This window comes from Rhinopithecus bieti, unplaced genomic scaffold (genome assembly GCF_001698545.2).
Source record: "Rhinopithecus bieti isolate Rb0 unplaced genomic scaffold, ASM169854v2 scaffold_2254, whole genome shotgun sequence".
Classification (NCBI taxonomy): Eukaryota; Metazoa; Chordata; class Mammalia; order Primates; family Cercopithecidae; genus Rhinopithecus; species Rhinopithecus bieti.
Window position 1 is genome coordinate 2,661,838 of NW_016803982.1, and position 18,710 is coordinate 2,680,547.

At 46.2% G+C, this 18,710-nt stretch overlaps 1 protein-coding gene across 5 annotated transcripts in view; it reads left to right on the top strand.

Moving 5' to 3' along the window:
* Positions 1 to 18,710, top strand: part of GGACT (gamma-glutamylamine cyclotransferase) — a 57,937-nt gene that overhangs the window by 23,653 nt on the left and 15,574 nt on the right. Inside the window, exon 1 of one of the 5 annotated variants that reach the window (XM_017861773.1) lies at positions 1,423 to 1,850. The exons of 2 other annotated variants lie outside the window; for them this stretch is intronic. The gene's annotated coding sequence lies outside the window, so the exon portion shown is untranslated. Of the gene's footprint in view, positions 1 to 1,422; positions 1,851 to 2,297; positions 2,318 to 18,089; positions 18,109 to 18,710 lie in introns of those variants that run through there. 2 more of the 5 variants (XM_017861791.1, XM_017861783.1) reach the window with 2 other exon arrangements.

Sequence of the window (18,710 nt, forward strand, 5' to 3'; positions counted from 1 at the left end):
CCCCGCCCCGCCACCCTGGGCATGGAGCACTCAGAGCCGGGTACTACATGATGCTGGTGACACCAGGTGTTGAAAGTAAAAAATGGAATGTATTCCACACTTTTCAAATGGCCATTCCTGTGGCTTAATATTTATACTTCGGTAGACCTTGAATCATGAGAGTAAAAACATAATGCTCTTAGAAAATGTGTCCTCCGCGTTATTTAGGCAACAGTCTCATAGTTACATAGAATGGTGGGGAAATATGTACTAAACTTGGAAGAGCTACCTGTTAGTTATTCTAAGGCTTTTTGTATTATCTTCATTTTATGTATTTTGTTTTCCTTTTATATAACTTGGATAATTTTTTAAAAAAATATATGTTTATACAAAATTAGCTTTTCTGGTTAATTGAACTTGCCATGTAGGTGAAGGTTGAATGTAAGTCTTTTTTAGGAAAACCTGTGAAAATGAAGGAGTGTCCCTTCTCTGTTTTTACGGTATACAGAGCATCATGCATCCTCTTTAATCTAAAAGTTAATAGTTCGAGAACATCACTGTAAAACAGAAAGACCCTTCCCACAATCAATGATTTTTCCAAAGGGTAATTACCAGAATCACCTGGAGACCTTTGAAAAATACTATGTTTTATTTGAAATGTAGATTCCTGCCCCCAACTCCTAAATTACTAAATCCAACTCTCTTGCGAGGGGCCTAGAAGTGTTGAAGCTTTATATGCATTTTGGGAACTCAGCAGGCGTGGGGAGCCCCAGCCGCAGGTCCAACCGAGGGTGGCCACGGGCACCCAGCCTGCTTCCCTCTGGAAAGAGGGAAGAACTGGGAGAGGCTTCCCTCCACCCAGTCCCTGTCTTTTGGTTTGCAGTAGCCCACAGGCCCCCAGAGGGTCCAAATCCCTGTTCCCTGCACACGTCTGGGCTCATGCTTCTTGCCTGGAAGGCACCCCACCTCCTCCTCTCCCCTCTTTCCAGCATGGTTTTTACCCTCCTCCCCAGGAGGGGCAGTGCCCAGCCCTGTCGGGGGCTGCATCCAAGTCACCCACAAGCAAAATCCATTCTTTTTGCCGTTCCTTATGATGTGCTGAACAAAACCCTCACTGTGGCATTCCACACGTCATATTCTTATAGTAGATTTTATCTGTATCATCTCTTAAAGTTTAGTTTAATTCATTAATGTAAAGACAGGGTCTTACTGTGTTGCTCAGGCTGGACTCAAACTCCTAGACTCAAGTGATCCTCCTACCTTGGCCTCCCGAGTAGCCAGGACTACAGGCATGTGCCATCATGCCCAGCTGGGACCATTTTAAAAGATTTATTTACTTTTAATTTAGAGGTTTTTTTATTGAGATAAAATTCACAGAACAGAAAACCATTTAAAAGTGAAGGATTCAGTGATTATTTAGTACATAATGTTATGTGACCACAACTTCTGTCCAGTTCCAGAACGTTTTCCTCACCCCAAAAGAAAGAAACCCCGTCCGCACTAAGCAGTCCCTTCCATTCTTCCATCCCGAGCCCCGGGCAGCCTCCATCCCCCTTCCCGCCACTGTGGCTTTGCCCGTGCTGGGTGTTCTGGATCAGTGGACGCACGTCACACGTGCCCCATGTGTCTGGCCCTTCTCATTGAGGGTAATGTTTGCAGATTCATCCTGGGGCAGCGTCCATCAGTGCATTCATTCGCTAGGGTTGCCACAACCAAGTGCCACAGACCAGGTGACTTGAACAACAGAACTTTCTCACAGTTCTAGAGGTTCAGAAGTCCAAGATCAGGGGCCGGAAGGGTTGGTTTCTCTGGAAGTCTGTGCTTGGCTTGATTTATACAAGTGAGATTGTGGGGCTTCCTTGCAGTTCAAGGCAAGTGATGCTTTGATTTGCTTGCTTTTTCGGCACATGACAGTGGGTGCCCAGGCAGGGGAACGGGAGCTGTTTTTTGGGGGTTAGGAGCTTGAACTCTGAAGTCAAGAGCCCACCCAAGTTTAAAGCCGTGCTTTTTTTTTTTTTTTTTTGAGACAGAGTCTTGCTCTGTTGCCCAGGCTGGAGTGCAATGGCGTGATCTTAGCTCACTGCAACCTCCGCCTCCTGGGTTCAAGTGATTCTTGTGCCTCAGCCTCCCAAGTAGCTGGGATTACAGGCGCCTGCCACCATGCCTGGCTAATTTTTGTATTTTTAGTAGAGACAGGATTTTGCCATGTCGGCTGGGCTGGTCTCAAACTCCTGACTTCAGGTGATCTGCCCGCCTCGGCCTCCCCAAGTGTTGGGATTCCAGGTGTGAGCCACCACACCTGGCCTCATGCGCTTCTCTTACCAGTGGTGTACTTTGGGTGAGTTGCCTGCGCTGTCTGTCCCAGTGTCCTCTGAGTGCCGTGAAGGTGGGTGAAGTATATGTGGTGAATCACAGGTACTGCGTGAGGTGCTAGGCATGATCCTTGCTGGTGCCAGGTTTGGAGACAATGGTGTTCGTGCAAGGAACAATTTTTTTTCTGTGGAAAACTAAGGTGTATTTATGAAAATGGAAATCAAGTCTTAGCCCTCCACCGAGCTTAGTTGTAGAGAATATCTAGGGTACTTTCTGTCAGGGTCCACACAGGCAGTGGACAGGGGCTTGCCATTTTATAGAAGAATAAAATTTCACAACTTCTGTAATTTGAGCTTTAGAGTGAAGCTTGTGAGGTAGGCAAGGTACGAGTTTCTGTCCCCATTTAGAGGCACCTAAACCCCAGTGAGGCAAAGTGAGTCACCTGGGAGCTGTCTGGAATCTGGTCCTTTCGAACCTACTGTTGCACACAGCCTCCTCTGGGGCATGGAGACTCTGCAGCGTGACCTTTGAGCCGAGTTAATGATTTCCTGTTTGTTTTATTTCATTCAAAACAACTGTCATTACTTGAACCCACCTGTGCTGGGCACTCTTGTACTCCCCGGGGATACCCCCACCATCTCTGGGAAGTGCTGGCATCTCACTGGACAGAGAAGGAGATCCAGGATGAGAGGTTCAGTCATTTGCCAAGGTCGTGAGCCCCAGCCCCCCAGCCCCCCACTGAGCAGCACCTCTGCCCCTCCAGGGTCCCGGGTTGGAGGTGTGAAGGGCATCCCAGGCCCTGTCACTGCTGGGTTCTTCTAAGCACAGGAGTCTCTGCACACATCTTCTGAAGATGGCCTTCTCTTGATCTGAGAAGGGAACCAGTACCACTTGCTGGGTGTTCAGCCTGTACTGCACATTTCAGAATCTCATCCTGGTGTTAATAGCCCCAGGTAAGACAAGGCCACGTGTCCAGGAAAGCCTTCTGCGGGAAGACACAGCATTAAGCTAGCTCAAAATCAGGGTGAGGAGGCAGGAGGCAGGGCTAACCATCTTCATCCATCAACTATTACCTTTACGATAGAAACCATTTCAGTGTTATTTTTATATTTGTATGGATCTATACAGAATTGCATTATTTTAACGCTTTATTGAGAAATAATTCACATACCATATGGTTCACCACCGTTACCGAGTCAGATATAAGCAGCTCTCTGGGGCTGTTCCTAATATGGAAATGTTGCTTATACCAGAAAATGATAACCAAAAGGAAATATAACACAAAGTTCAAGGAAAGCTTGTAGATAATCGCTGGTAAAATAATAGCAGTGGAGCTGGAAATACTGAAATGGAGAGGTTAAAATGCCCCGGGAGGGTATTGATGCTTGATGAGACTTAGGTGGGCGTAGCCACAAGCATGAATGCAGAGTCAGGAGCTGGGGGAAGAGGCACGTGTTCCTGAGCTGTGTGGATGAATGGTGTAAGAGGCGTGTTTGTGATGAAATGACAGCCCACCAGCCCACTATCCCAGGCCCTGAAGGAGATGCGGGGTGCGCAGCCTGGGCTGTCAGAGATGTTTGCAAATGCAAAGATTCTGACCCATATTTTCCCCCACACACATCCGTCTTGCTAGAGTACATGTCCTGGTTCTTTAGAAAATCACTCCATTGTACTTTAGGACACCATGTCCTAGGAACACACTGACACCAAAAACCTTGGCCAAGAGTCAGAAAAACAAAGCTAGATTATGTGAGGGAATGGAAATGTCCAGAATAAAACGTGGGGAGGCTAAAGGGATCGCACAGAGCTCAATGACAGCAGAGCTGCAAAGCTGCAGCCCTCCTCAGCCAGGCGCAGCCCACCTCAGCCAGGCGCAGCCCCCCTCAGCCGGGCGCAGCCCCCCTCAGCCGGGCGCAGCCCCAGTGAAAGCAAGGGATACAAACCCAGAGGGCACATTCCCAGCGCAGCCCTCAGGGCCCGGGAGAGCCACACAGCTCCCACAGAAACACTCACTCCCTATCCATTCCCTTTTGGCCCTGGAAGTAGACTTGAGTAAAGCTCCTCGGTAAAAAGCTAAGAAAGGAGAATATCAAGAGACTTCCAGCCATATTCACTCAAATAGGAAGAGAGAGGAACAGACTTGCCTATGTGGCAAAGAAGAAAAGGCTTAATGTTTATGGAGCAGCAACACGCTACAGAAAAGCGAGTCAGATCCTGGGGTATTGAAGGACTTTGTTCAGATGCTGCTGTTTGGGAGGGGCTTCTCCCCAAAATAATTCAGCTTTTTTGATTTACAGACAGAATTCACTCATTTACTGTTTAAAGTTCAGTGCATTTTTTTAAAGGGTCAACGAATCTTGATAAATATGTATACTCATGTAATCACCACCACACTCAAGATACAGGCCCTGTCCATCTCCCCAGAAGCTTCCTGACACCTTTTTGCAGTCAGTCTCCCTCCCCAGCAACAGCCCCTTGCAGTCTCTGCTCTGCCCCCATGGCTTGGCTTTTCCTGAATGTAATGGAATCATACGGAATGTAGTCTTTAGTGTCCGGCTTCTTTCACTCAGCTCATCTGTTTGATGATGTTTATGCATGTTATTATATCCGTATACCTCAGTTTGTTTAAGCATTCTCAAGTTGATGGACATTTGGGTTCTTTCTAGTTATTGGCTGTTAAACTGGTGTACATAACTGAATTACATGTAACACAATCTTTTTAACAGCTAGATTTCTATTTTTAAGACTTTCATCTTGGCTAGGTACGGTGGCTCGTGCATGTAATCCTAGCATTTTGGGAGGCCAAGGCGGGTGGATCACTTGAGGTCAGGAGTTGGAGACCAGCCTGGCCAACATGGTGAAACCCCATGTCTACTAAAAATACAAAAATTAGCCAGGTGTGGTGGCACACACCTGTAATTCCAGCTACTCGGGAGGCTGAGGCAGGAGAATCGCTTGAACCTGGGAGGCAGAGGTTGCAGTGAGCTGAGATGGTGCCACTGCACTCCAGCCTGGGCAACAGAGCAAGACTCCATCTCAAAAATAAATAAAAATAAAATAAAACATACAGTTTGGGCGCGGTGACTCACGCCTGTAATCCCAGCACATTGGGAGGCCAAGGTGGGTAGATCACCTGAGGTCAGGAGTTCAAGACCAGTCTGGGCAACATGGTGAAACCCCATCTCTACTAAAAGTACAAAAATTAGGTGGGCATGGTGGCACATGCCTATAATCCCAGCTACTCTGGAGGTTGAGGCAGGAGAATCACTTGAGTCAGGGAGGCAGAGTTTGCAGTGAGCTAAGGTTGTGTCATTGCACTCCAGCCTGGGCAACAGAGTGAGACTCTGTCTCAAAAATGAATGAATGAATGAATGAATGAATAAAACAAAAAGTAAAATAAAATGTATGGTTCAATGGTTTTTTGGAATGTTGTGCAGAACTGTATTTACCATCATCAGAGCTGTGCTCTGACTCACAAAATGTATCACCACGATGGGTTTAGAACACTTTCATCATCCATTAAAGAAACTCCATAACCATTAGTGGTCATTCCCTATTTCTCTCCTCTTCCATCCTCCACACCCATCACCCCTACACCCCAGCCCCAGGCAGTGACTTGTTTTTGTTTCTGTATGTTTGCCTCTTCTGGACATTTTTCTTTTATTTTTTTTTTAACTCCTCTCATCTAACTGTGAATGTGTGCCCTCTGACCAACCTCTCTCCATCCCCTGTCCCCCTGGCTACCTCAGCCTCTGGTAACCACCATTCTGCTCTTAGGAGGTCAGGTTTTTCACATTCCACATGTGAGCAGGAACATGCAGTACCTGTCTTTCTATGCCTGGCTTATTTCACTTCACATAGTGTCCTCCGGTCATGTACAGGTCTTTATGTGGATATATGAGTTCATTTATCCTGGGTCTGTTCCCCAAAGCGAAATTGCTGGGTTGTATGGTAAATGTATGTTTAACTTTATAAGACACTGTCAAACTGCTTTCCAGAGTCACTGTACCATTTTGAATTCCCAGAAGCAATGTATGAGAATTTCAGTTGCTCTACATCTTGCCAACACTTGGTATTAATAGTCTTTTCCATGTTAGCCACTTTCATGGTATCTCTTTGTGGTTTTTATTTGCATTTCCCTAATAACTAATGATAGTGAGCATCTATCTGTTCATGTGCTTACATGAGATTCATAGGTCTTTGGTAAAGTGTCAGTCTAAATCTTTTGCCCATTTTGTTTGTTTGGTTTTGGTTTTTCTGGAGAAGTAGTCTTGCTGTGTTTTCCAGGCTGGTCTCTAACTCCTGGGCTCAAGCAGTCCTCCTGCCTCAGCCTCCCAAATAGCTAGGACTGCAGCACCCGGCTGTTTTGCCCACTTTTAATTGGATTGTTTTTCTTCTTGAGGTGTAAGAGTTCTTTGTATATCCTGCTTAACAGTCCTTTATCAGATATCTATTTTGTAGATATTTTCTCTGTCTACATTTGCCTTTTCATTTACTTACCTGAGTATTTTGAGAGCAGGTGTTTTAAAGTTTGAAGTCAAAACTTATTCATGTTTTCTTTTTATTATTTGTGCTTTTTGTGTCCTATCAAAAAATTTCTAGAAAGTTTAACTCTGACATTTGGATACATTTTGAGTTAATTTATGTACAGGGAGTGAGGTAAGAGGTTTTTAAAAATCTATTTTTATTTTTTTTTGCATATGGATATGCAATTGTTCCAGCACCATTCGTTTAAAAGACTACAGATTCCCCATTGCATTAGTTTGGCATCTTTTTTTTTTTTTTTTTTTTTTTGAGACGGAGTCTCGCTCAGTCGCCCAGGCTGGAGTGCTGTGGCGCGATCTCGGCTCACTGCAAGCTCCGCCTCCCGGGTTCACGCCATTCTCCTGCCTCAGCCTCCCAAGTAGCTGGGACTACAGGCACTCGCCGCCACGCCTGGCTAATTTTTTTGCATTTTTAGTAGAGATAGGGTTTCACCGTGTTAGCCAGGATGGTCTCTATCTCCTGACCTCGTGATCCGCCCGTCTCGGCCTCCCAAAGTGCTGGGATTACAGGCTTGAGCCACCGCGCCCAGCCTAGTTTGGCATCTTTATTGAAAACAGCTGACCCTACAAATAGGGGTCTACTTCTGGACTCTGTTCCATTGATTTTTTTTTAACTCTTTTTTTTTTAATTGAAGTAATTCACACAACATAAAAGTCACCACTTTAAACTATACAAGTAAGTGGCTCTTAGTATATTCAGAGTTGTGAAGCCTGCACCACTAATTCCATATCACATTCATTATCTCAGAAAGAATGTTCCGTCAACCTTGATGCATATCTTTTCTCTAATTCCACACTGTCTTGTTTATTGTAACTTCGTAGTAAGTATTGAAATAGAAACTTTGGCAGCACTTTGGGAGGCCGAGGCTGGCGGATAACTTAAGGCTAGGAGTTTGAGACCAGGCTGGCCAACATGGCAAAACCCCATCTCTACTAAAAATAGAAAAACATTAGCCAGCATGGTGGTGCCTGCCTGTAGTCCCAGCTGCTTGGGAGGCTGAGGCATGAGAATCGCTTGAACCTGGGAGGTGGAGGTTGCAGTGAGCCAAGATTGCACCACTGCACTCCAGCCTGGGCAACAGAGCAAGACTCCATCTCAAAAAAAAGAGAAACTTTGGTTAGCTTTTTCAGTGTTGTTTTGGCTATACTAGATCCTTCAAATGTTTATATAAGTTTTATTTTTAATTTTTGTGGGTAAATATTAGATGTGTGTATTTATGGGGGTACATGAGATGGTTTGACACAAGCATGCAATGTGAAATCCGCACATTATGGGGAATGGGGTATCCATCCCCTCAAGCATTTATCCTTTGAGTTATAAACAATCCAGTTATACTCTTTAAGTTATCTTTTATATAAATTTTAGAATTAGCTCATCAATTTCTACCAAAAAACCCTGGGATTTTCATTAAGATTATGTTGAATGTCTAACTCAATTTGGGGAGAATTAACAGTTTAACTGAAAATGATCCATCAAAACATGGTGTATCTCTCCATTTATTTAGATACTAAAGTTCTCTCATCAGTGTTTGGAATTTTCAGTACACAGGTCTTGCACATATTTTGTTCAGTGGGACCCTAAGTATTTCAGATTTTTTGGTGATACTATACATGATACTGGATTTTTAAATTTCAGGTTCCAGTTTTCCCCTGCTAGAATATATAAATACAACTGATTTTTGTTTATTGGCCTTATATCCTAAAACCTTGCTAACCTCATTTGTTGTAGCAATCTTTTGGTAGATTTTCTTAGGATTTTCAATATTGACAGTTATGTTAACTGCAAAAAAGACAGTTTTCTTTCTTTCTGAAGTGTATGCCTTTTATTTCTTTTTCGTCCTATATTACCCTGGCTAGAACCTCCAGGATTTAGAAGTGGAAAGAGTGGACGTCCTTGCCTTGCACAATCTCAAGGGAAAGTACTTGATTATTCACTATAAAGAGAAGGATGTTAGCTGTAGGTTTTCAGAGACTTAGCCTTTTAGTAGATCGAGGATGTCCTCTTTGATTTCCACTTTGCTAAGAATTTTATCTTGAATTTGCTGACTTTAGTCAAGTGCTTATCCTGTAATGAGATCATTATGTGGTTTTTCCATTTTAATCTGTTTCTACGGCAATTCATTGACTGATTTTTAAATATTAAACTATGTTGCATTCCTAGGATGAAACATTAGTAATGCTGTACTATCCTTTTTACATATTATTGAATTTTGTTAATATTTGTTCAAGACTCTTACATTTATGTTTATGATAGACGGTGGCCTGTAATTTTTTCTTTTCTCTTTTTTTATTTTTTGAGGCAGGGTCTTTCTCTGTTGCCCAGGCTGGTCTTGAACTGCTGGTAAGCGATCCTCCTGCCTCTGTCTCCCAAAGTGCTAGGATTACAAGTGTGAGCTACCACACCCAGATTTTTTTCTTTTTTAAAAAAATCTGAGATGGGGTCTCACTCTGTCATGCAGGCTGGAGTACAATGGCACAATCACAGCTCACTGCAGCCTCGACCTCCTGGGCTCAGGTGATCCTCCCACCTCAGCCTCCCAAGTAGCTGGGACTGACTACAGGCATGCATCACAATGCCCACCTAAGTTTTTGTATTTTTTTGTGGAGACAGGGTTTTGCCATGTTGCCCAGGCTAGTCTGAAACTCCTGGACTCAAGCAGTCCACCTGCTTTGGCCTCCCAAAATGCTGGGATTACAGGCATGAGTTACCATGCCTGGCCGTAATTTTCTTTTCTACCAATGTCTTTGATTTGGTATCAGGTACTACTGGCTTCATAAAAGGAGAAGTGCTCCTTCCTCCTTGATTTTCTGGAAATTTGTTTGGTATTATTGGAAAACATTGGTATTGTTTCTTCCTTAAGTGTTCGATAGATTTCACCAATGAAGCCATCTGCCTTTGTGCAAGGGTTTTTAACTGTGAGTAAAAGCTTTTAAGTAGATACAGGGCTTTGCAGGTTATCTACTTCTTCTTGAGTGAGCTTTGATACTTTAGACGTTTTGAGGAATTTTTCCGTTTCAGTTAAGTTGAATTTATTGGTATAATGTTGTTCATTACATTCCCTTATTATCCTTTTAATGTTTGTTATATAGTGGTGTTCCCTTCTTGATTTCTTATACTGATGATTTCTTTTCTCTCTCTCCCATTTACCTGTAAAAGTAATAGAGCAGTACAACGATTCCCATATATCCATCACCCAGTTTCAATAACTATCAAGCCTTTGCCATACATGCCTTATCAATTCCCTCTTTTCTTTGATATGCTGATGTATTTTAAAGTATGTTCCAGACATTATAATACTTCTCAAATGCTAGATACTTCCATATGCATCTCTAAAAAATATGGATATTTTCTTACAGGACCACAATGCCATTATCATACTTTAAAACATTAACCATGTTCCTTGGTAGACTCTTTTATTACCTAGATATACCTATAAGATATTCCTAAGTGTCTCAGAAAAGTCATTGTGTAGGTTATGTCTTCAAATCAGAATCCAAACAAGGTCTGTACATTTACCCATGGCAGTACCTTAAATCGTTAATGTAAGGGAAATCACCCTCACTTTTTCTAATGCAATAAACTGTCTTATAATCATTTCTCCCCTAAAATGCCTCACATTCTGGATCCGTCTGCTTCCAGTTGGTATCATTTAACTATTCTACGATAGGAGTTTCTTCAATCTGAGAGGACTAAATGATGACTTCGAACTTTCTGAGCCCCTGAGAAATCCGCTTGGCTTTCATCCCCTGGGGGAACATAAAGGAAGGGTGGGCAACTGTCCATTTCAAGACCTGGGAAATATCTGGTTTCGTGTCCAGTTCAGGCCAGGCAATGTCCATGAAGCCTTTTTTCTCCATCACCTCTGAATTCCACTTAATTATGTGTAGTACCAATTATATGTAGTGATTAATTATATATCTTTGTTCACTGTGTTTCCTGTATGTAACTCTTGCCCTTGAAAAATCCATCCTCTACTGTTACTCTGTTTTTAAGGCCCAGTGTACATTTTATGAAAGTATACCATAGATTAGAAGAGTGCAGGATTCCTGCGGACGCACTGTGTACCTGCCCCTGGCACAGAGGTTCGTTTTGGCTGTTACTATTTTTTTTTTTTTTTTTGAGATGGAGTCTCGCTCTGTCACCCCCACTAGAGTGCAGTGGGGTAATCTTGGCTCACTGCAACCTCCACCTCCCGGGTTCAAGTGTTTCTTCTGCCTCAGCTTCCTGAGTAGCCGGGACTATAGGTGCACGCCACCACGCCCGGCTAATTTTTGTATTTTTAGTAGAGATGAGGTTTCCCTTTATTGGCCAGGCTGGTCTTGAACTCCTGACCTCGTGATCTGCCTGGCTGGGCCTCCCAAAATGTTGGGATTACAGGCGTGAGCCACCGCGCCCCGCCTGTTACTTCTTTACCTTCAGGTAAACTTGTCCTACAGTGTGTGCTCTTGTCTGGCCGCTCTCAGTTGGTGCTACTCATGGTGAATGCCATCGTGTCGTGCCCCTATTCATTCTTGTTGCCATAGAGTATCCCAGGTATGCCACAGTTGACTGGCCCATTTGACTGTTGGTGGACGTTTCGGTTGTGTCTGGTTTGGGGATGTGACACCTGGTACTGATAAGCACATTCCCATCCATGCCATTTTGGTGAACCCGCGTTCACATTTTTGCTGTGCATCTGCCTGGGAGTGGAATTGCTGGTCCTTGGGGACACACAGGCTCAGCTTTCCTAAAACTGCCACACAGTCTTCCCCGGGGATTCACTGCACGATATTTTAAAACCCAGATCTTACCACGCACCTCCCAGGCGTAATACCCTTGAATGGCTCTCCTCACACAGAAGCCGAAATCTGGCTCCATAAGATACCATGGAAGGCCCTTGGAGGCCCGGGCCCTGCCTTGCCCTGCCCGCTGGCATGAGTACTGTTCCCCCAACAGCCCACCATCCCCTCTGCTCAGGTCCTCCCCCACTCCCCAGCCACCCGCCGCCTGGCCTGCCTGCTCCTGGGTATCCCCAGAGGCTCTGCTGCTTGCCTGGGTCGCCCTCTCCTGCAGGACACTTGATACCTGGTCCTGATGTGGGACTCATTGTCCCCACTGCAGAGCGCCCTCTCATCAGCACTCAGCATCTCTGCTGCTCCACCAGGCTGCAGCTTTTTAAGAACAAGGACTGCTGCTTTTTCTGTCTTTGGATGCCTGGCCCGTCGTAGACGCTCAGTACCTCATGAAGGAATGGCCTGTCAGCCAGCCTGGACGTCCTGAGCACTGGGCAGAAACGTTAAGTGGCTGGCAGGCACTCCTTGCCTTAGAAAACCTTTACATCTAGCTTTGGTTTTTAAAGTTGGAAAGAAAAGGACTCAAAGCACAGCCCCTTGCACAGGAACAATAGGTGGGGATTGGTAACAAGGCTCATCACAGGTCACCGTCTTTACATCTCAGAATGGTAGTGTTTGCTGGGAGAACCAGATAGAGCTTCAGTCTTTTCTTCAACTGAGAACCTCCCCGTCTGTTTCTCCTGGTTGACCACAGAGTATGTTGGGGGACGGCGTGTGGATTTTGGATCAAGCCCCGGCTTAAATCCAGCCCATTCCATGTAACAGCTTTGCTGTGTCAGTTAAATAACTCGTCTGAGCCTCAGTTTCCCATGTGTGGGATGGGACAGTAACACCTGACTTGTCATGGGGCTGTTGGAGGCCCAGTTTGTGAATTCCTCATTTCCCCAGGAGAGAACAAAATCAGTTCCTGAAGAGCCCCTGACAGCCGCCATCCAGTGAATTTTCTTCTCTCCTGGGGAAATGAGAAATTCATAGAGCAAGTTTCCACCAGGCTTTGTCTTCCCAAGAGATCTCGCCTGGCCCACACTCGAAGCTTGCCCTGCGCACGGCTGGAGGAAGGGTCAAGGGCCCCTCAGGTGCGGGTAGCTATAGACCAGCATGGTCTGGAGGGAGCGTGCCCACAGGGAGCTACCCTGGCCAGGCAGCCCCTCCTTTCCTTCCTGGATGCTAGGCCAGGGGAGGAGGCATAGCCTACCTCTCTGTACTGGTTTTGCCCCCTCTGAGAGACGGGGACCTGCTCCCTAAGGAATTGCCTTTAGATGGGGGCAGAGGGAAGGGAGAGAAATTCCTTAACCTGAAAATAAGTGAAACCTTGTTATAGTAAAACAACGCCAAGTTTGCATGAATTTTAAAGAAAAACCCCAAACATCCAAGGGATGGGAGCAGCTTCTTTGGGCAGCTGTGCTCTGCTCCTCAGCCCTCCTCTGCCTGGGCACAGGTGCTCCCTGGACAGCACAGCCTGGGGGTCCTGGATTTTAGGGGACCCATTCAAAGGACCAGTAAAGAGTTGAACATTTTTAAGGTGCTGCTTAGCTATTTTGTGGTTACTGAAGCATGGCCCGCTTGGAGAAATCCCTTTTTCCTTCTTTTCTGGGAAGTTCCTGGGAGCCGAGTAAAGTCAGTACCAGTTCCGGCAGGTGGGAAGAGGCTAGTGGCCTCCTCACCTTGTCACGGGCACTGGTCCCTCCCTGAGGAAAAAGTTTTCTTGGCTTGGACAGCTTAGGGGCAGAGAGGAGAGCATCCTTGGTTTTATCGTCTCTGTTTATATATACATTATGGATTTGTTGTTGTTGTTTTTTAATTAAGAAAGTAGTTTTGGATGAGAGAAATGACAACACTTTTACATACCCCTCCCAAAAAAGTCAAATGCCTCACATGTGTGAGCTGTTCGATTCAGAAAATGGCTGAGTAAACACGATTTCAGCTTCATAACTGAAAGAAAGAACACTGTAAATCTGGGGGGAAAACAACTCCATAATGAAAAACAAAGCGGCTGTTCTGCTGTTTCTGAAGCAAGTGGATTGGAGAGAGAGCCTCAGCTGGAGGAGCCCCGCTCTCCCTAATAACCACACGGCAGCAGCTGGGGCTTTGCACGTTTTCCTGACGCATTCCGCTGTCTCGGGAGTGGTCCGTGCGTGGGCATTTAAGTGTTTTTTCAGAAGCCGAGTATATACCCAAACGTGCTTTTAAATAATATCTAGGGTCCTGGGATCCACCCCTAACACTGGGGAGACCAAGGAGTTGTAAACCCAAAGACTGGCGTGTTTGGCTGCAGCCTGGCCTGGCTTTCGTCAGCGGTTTCTGGCTATAATGGAGCTTTTAAAAGTGAGTTGTTTATTGTTTTTTTTTGTTTGTTTGTTTGTTTTTGAGACGGAGTCTCGCTCTGCCGCCCAGGCTGGAGTGCAGTGGTGCCAGATCTCAGCTTCACTTCAAGCTCCGTCCTCCCGGTTCACGCGCGACATTCTCCCTGCCTCAGGCCTCCCTGAGTAGCTGTGCGCCCGCCCACCTCGCCCGGCTAGTTCTTTTATTTTTTTAGTTAAGAGACGGGTTCCCTGTATTACGCCAGTGATGGTCTCGATCTCCTGACCTGCGTGATCCGAAGCGCGGGCGTCTCGGCCTCCCAAGAAGTGCTGGGATTTACATGGCTTTGAGCCACCGCCGCCCTGGCCTGTTTTTTTGTTTTTTGTTTTTTTTTTTTTTGTGAGGGTATAGTGTATAATCAGCTTGGATTTAATTCATTCAGTGCATCCAGTTTCTTTAGAAGGGCCAGTCCCTCCAGCTCAATGCCTTTTTCTGGAAGTTTTGGCCTCAGAATTCAGGCTGCCGCCAGCACACAGTGGCCGGCCGTGCGTTTAGGACTCACAGGAATGTGGCAGATGGACCCACTCTGTGCAGGGGGTGTAGAAGCTCGCTCAGGACAGCCCTGAATTGCCTCCCCCGCTCCCTTCTTCCTTGTAGTTCAGTCTTCGCTCTCAGCCATTTTAATTGAATTTAACTTGGGGTAACTATACAAGCACTGAAAGGATTTGAATGCTTTGGGAACAAGATAATTCATACAAAAAACTTAATCAGGCTTAATTTTGAGTTCTATGCTTTTATCTTTAAAGATGTTTTGTTTTCAAATGTGTGAAAATGGCATCGTGCGTGTGCGTCCACGTGTGTTGGGGATGAGGTCTCATATCTTTGGGTGCACTGATGTAAGCAGTGGACTTTTCTAGAGTTGCTTTCCTTTCCTTTATCTGCCACCTCTGGCTACATGATCTCCAGGTAGTTAGCATCTTTTTGGAGGGTTTAAACTGGTTTTAATAATGTTCTTAGCAAAAGGTGATGCAGAAGCAAGCCTGTTATTGCTACCGAAAGGAGTCCTGCCTTACAGAGCCCACTGGAGGCAGAGTCTGGCTGGGCCTGGACCCAGCTCCCTGCCGCTGGCACAGCAGACCAGGTGGCTACAATACAACTTGTTGCCCAGTTTTCAGTGGCATGTTGGGTTCCTATTAGCTCCTGATTTCATGTTTCTGGGCAGTGGGATGTGGGGCCCTGGCTGGCAGTGCCAACCAGCAGCGAGCCCTAGGTTAGGATGATACTGTGCTGGTTTGGAGTGGACAGATGTGCAGGTAGGGCCACATGGGTGGCTGTTTGTTTATTTATTGAGACAGAGTTTCACTCTTGTTGCCCAGGCTGGAGTGCAATGGCGCAATCTCGGCTCACTGCAACCTCCGCCTCCCAGGTTCAAGCGATTCTCCTGCCTCAGCCTCCTGGAGTAGCTGGGATTACAGGCACCCACCACATTTGGCTAATTTTGTATTTTTAGTAGAGACGGGGCTTCACCATCTTAGGCTGGTTTCGAACTCCTGACCTCAGGTGATCCTCCCGCCTCAGCCTCTCAAAGTGCCAGTATTACAGGCATGAGCCCTTGCTCCCGGTTCATGGGTGGTGGTTTCTAAGCTATGCTCAGGCTCCATGCATAGTGGAGGTGGCATTCCTAGGGATTTTAAATTTGACATCTTGCAGTTGTATTTGGTGGTTATCTTTGAAGTATTCTCTGAAATACTTTGACTAATTCATGCTGATGCATCTATTCTGCTCCACGATGTTGGGTGGTGGCCTCCCTGGTCGGCTCTCCTGTGGACCCTGTGTCCCCTGGATGTCCCTGCAGTCTATCCCACTCTGTTGTGGCTTTGCCTTGCTTGGCCTGGGTCAGGAGGGCCTCTTCCTAGATGTTTGACAGGAGTGTGGCTTTGACCTCTGTTTATCAGCTCTCAGTTCTTAAATTTTTTTAATTTTAAATTTTAAGGGCACATGATAATTGTTCATGTTTATGGGGATCTCACTATTTTTGTACCTACTATGTCCAGTCCCTCTCCAGGGACTTGATCTTCCCGAAGCAACCAGATGGCTGAGCTGCTAAATACAGGGTGCACTGGCCCAGGCCTTGCCGGGCCCCACCTGCATTTTAATTTCTATTTCTTCACTCTGAAGTAGGTGTAACTTCTTATTCTTATATATTCTTATCCTTCTAGAATACTGTCAGCAAACCTAGAGAAGAGAATGACTGTGATATTTTGTAATTGTTTTGTGCTTCTTCTAACTCAAAGTTGGATTCTCTACTTCTCACTTAAGAAGGCAAAACAGTGATATAAAACTATGTTCATCAATACAACCTTAAGATATTTCTGAAAAACAGAACACTAATGTATATTTTATTCCTGTTTCAAACTCAAAGTATTTCTAGCCCAAAGGTTCCAAATGAAAAGCAGCCATGCTCTAGAAAAATGAACAGCAGAAAGGCACAGGTGGCATTCCCAGGCCTCCCCTGCCTTCTGCCGGAGTTGAAACAGTCCAGACCTTTGGGAGCACACAAGGTAGACAAAAAGTTGCCTGCCATCAGCCAGGCCTGGGTGTCCTATTTAACAAGCGGAGAGTGGGCTGGGACAAGCCACAGATTCTTGGCTTTTCCCAGCTGCCCGGGGTTTTGCTGCCCCAGGCAGAATAAACATATTTTGAGCAACTGCCAGCGTGTGATTGCTGCACCGTCTTCCAGCAGGCCTGGAAAAATACTCTAAAAGGCTAACTGTTTGCTCTGTTTCTTCGTGGGAACTCACTGCTTAGTCAGCAGCTGGTGTGCATGGGACCCTGGGTGGGCAGAGAAAGCCCTGGTCTCCACCCCAGTGCCCAGGCCTGCAGGGATTACAGCCACCTCATGCCTCCGGGCCTGCTCGACCTTGACCCTACTGGCAGAGATGGCTTGTTCTTGTCTTGTTTTATTGACTGTCTCCAGAAAACAAGTGAGTGGAAGGGAAGCCAGCACAAACCTGTAGAAATGCGTTGGACAGGCTTGGGCGCTTGTGGAAACCCTAACGATGAGGAGCTCCAGCTTCTGATTCGGGGCTGTGAAGCCTGCTGAGCTCCGACGAGAACACACACGAGTGACAGTAAGTGCAGACCAGGCCTGCACAGGACCGGCCTGCCTCCTGTGAGCTCATTCAGTCTTGTTTTTAGGTCACCTTTTTTGAGGTATAATTTACATACAACAAAATCCACAGATTAACTGCATAGATAGGTCAATGATTTTGACAAATGTATCCCCCATGGAACCACTGCACAATCAGCATAAAGAACATTTCCATCTCCCCAGAGGGTCCTGTGTCCCTGGTAGCGAGTACCCCACCCCCTCTGGTCTGGGTGCTGTCCCTGGAGGTGAGTTTTGCAGGTTCATTGTCAGTGGCTGCAATGGGGGCTGAAGCTCGCCCCGTGCCATCCCGCCTGTCTTCTCTGCACATCCCGCTTCTGCCCTGCTCCCCCGGCCTGGTCTGAGAGTCTGGAGACCTGGTTCTCTTGTGGGAAGGAAGAGGTGGCAGAGCCAGCACCGAATCCAGGGCCTGTGAATGTGCCCCCAGGGCTGTGTTGGAACCTGTGGAGTTTGAGAGACAAGGAGAACCTGAAAGATTCCTAACAGCCCGAAGGCCCACGGTGCCTCTTTGGGAATCTGGGCTGAGCGGGATGACCCCTTGGCTTCCTGCAGTATTTATGAAGTGCCTACTGCATGCGCCGGGCCATGCCAGATGACATAGGGGGGTGAAAGGAAGCGAAGGCAAGACCTCGCCCTCGAGGAGCTGTGGTTTAGAGGCGTGAGGATGGGCCATGCGACGTCCTTGCTCGAAAAGCAAGAAAAGGCGCGGTCAAGGGACCTAGAAGAGGCAGCAGCCCTTTGCTCTGCTGACTTGCAGCTCAGCCTCTCAACTTGGCGTGGAGGGTTTTAGTTGTTAAAAGCTAAACATTATTTTATTACATATTCCATATTTATTTATTTATTCAGAGACAGGGTCTCACTCGGAGGCCCAAGCTGGGTGCAGTGGTGAGATCATGGCTTACTGCAGTCTCGACTTCCTGGGCTCATGTGATCCTCCTACTTCAGCCTCCCAAAATGCTGGGATTACAGGTATGAGCCATGGCACTCAGTGGCTGACAGACTGAGCCACGGCACCCAAGTCTATTTATTACAGAATTCTCAGCATGGAGCTTTTCATTCATCTTTATATTGTGCGATACCAGTTTTAAGTTTCAGTGCATGTATTCAATGCATTTAACTCGTGAAATCACAGAAATGACAGTTTTCATAACTTACACATGCATTTTTTTTTTTTTAATGAGATGGAGTCTTGCCCTGTCACCCAGGCTGGAGTGCAGTGGCGTGATCTTGGCTCACGGCAAGCTCTGCCTCCTGGGTTCCCGCCATTCTCCTGCCTCAGCCTCCTGAGTAGCTGGGACTACAGGCGCCCGCCACCACGCCCGGCCAATTTTGTATTTTTAGTAGAGATGGGGTTTCACCATGTTAGCCAGGATGGTCTCGATCTCCAAACCTCGTGATCTGCCTGCCTTGGCCTCCCAAAGTGCTGGGATTACAGGCGTGACCCACCGTGCCCATCTCTTTCATTCTTATAAAAAAATTAACTTTTTCATCTCTTGAGGTACACATATTCTACCAACACTGTCTGCCTTTACCTACTGATGATGGAGGAGAGCGGAGGGAAAGGCACTCTG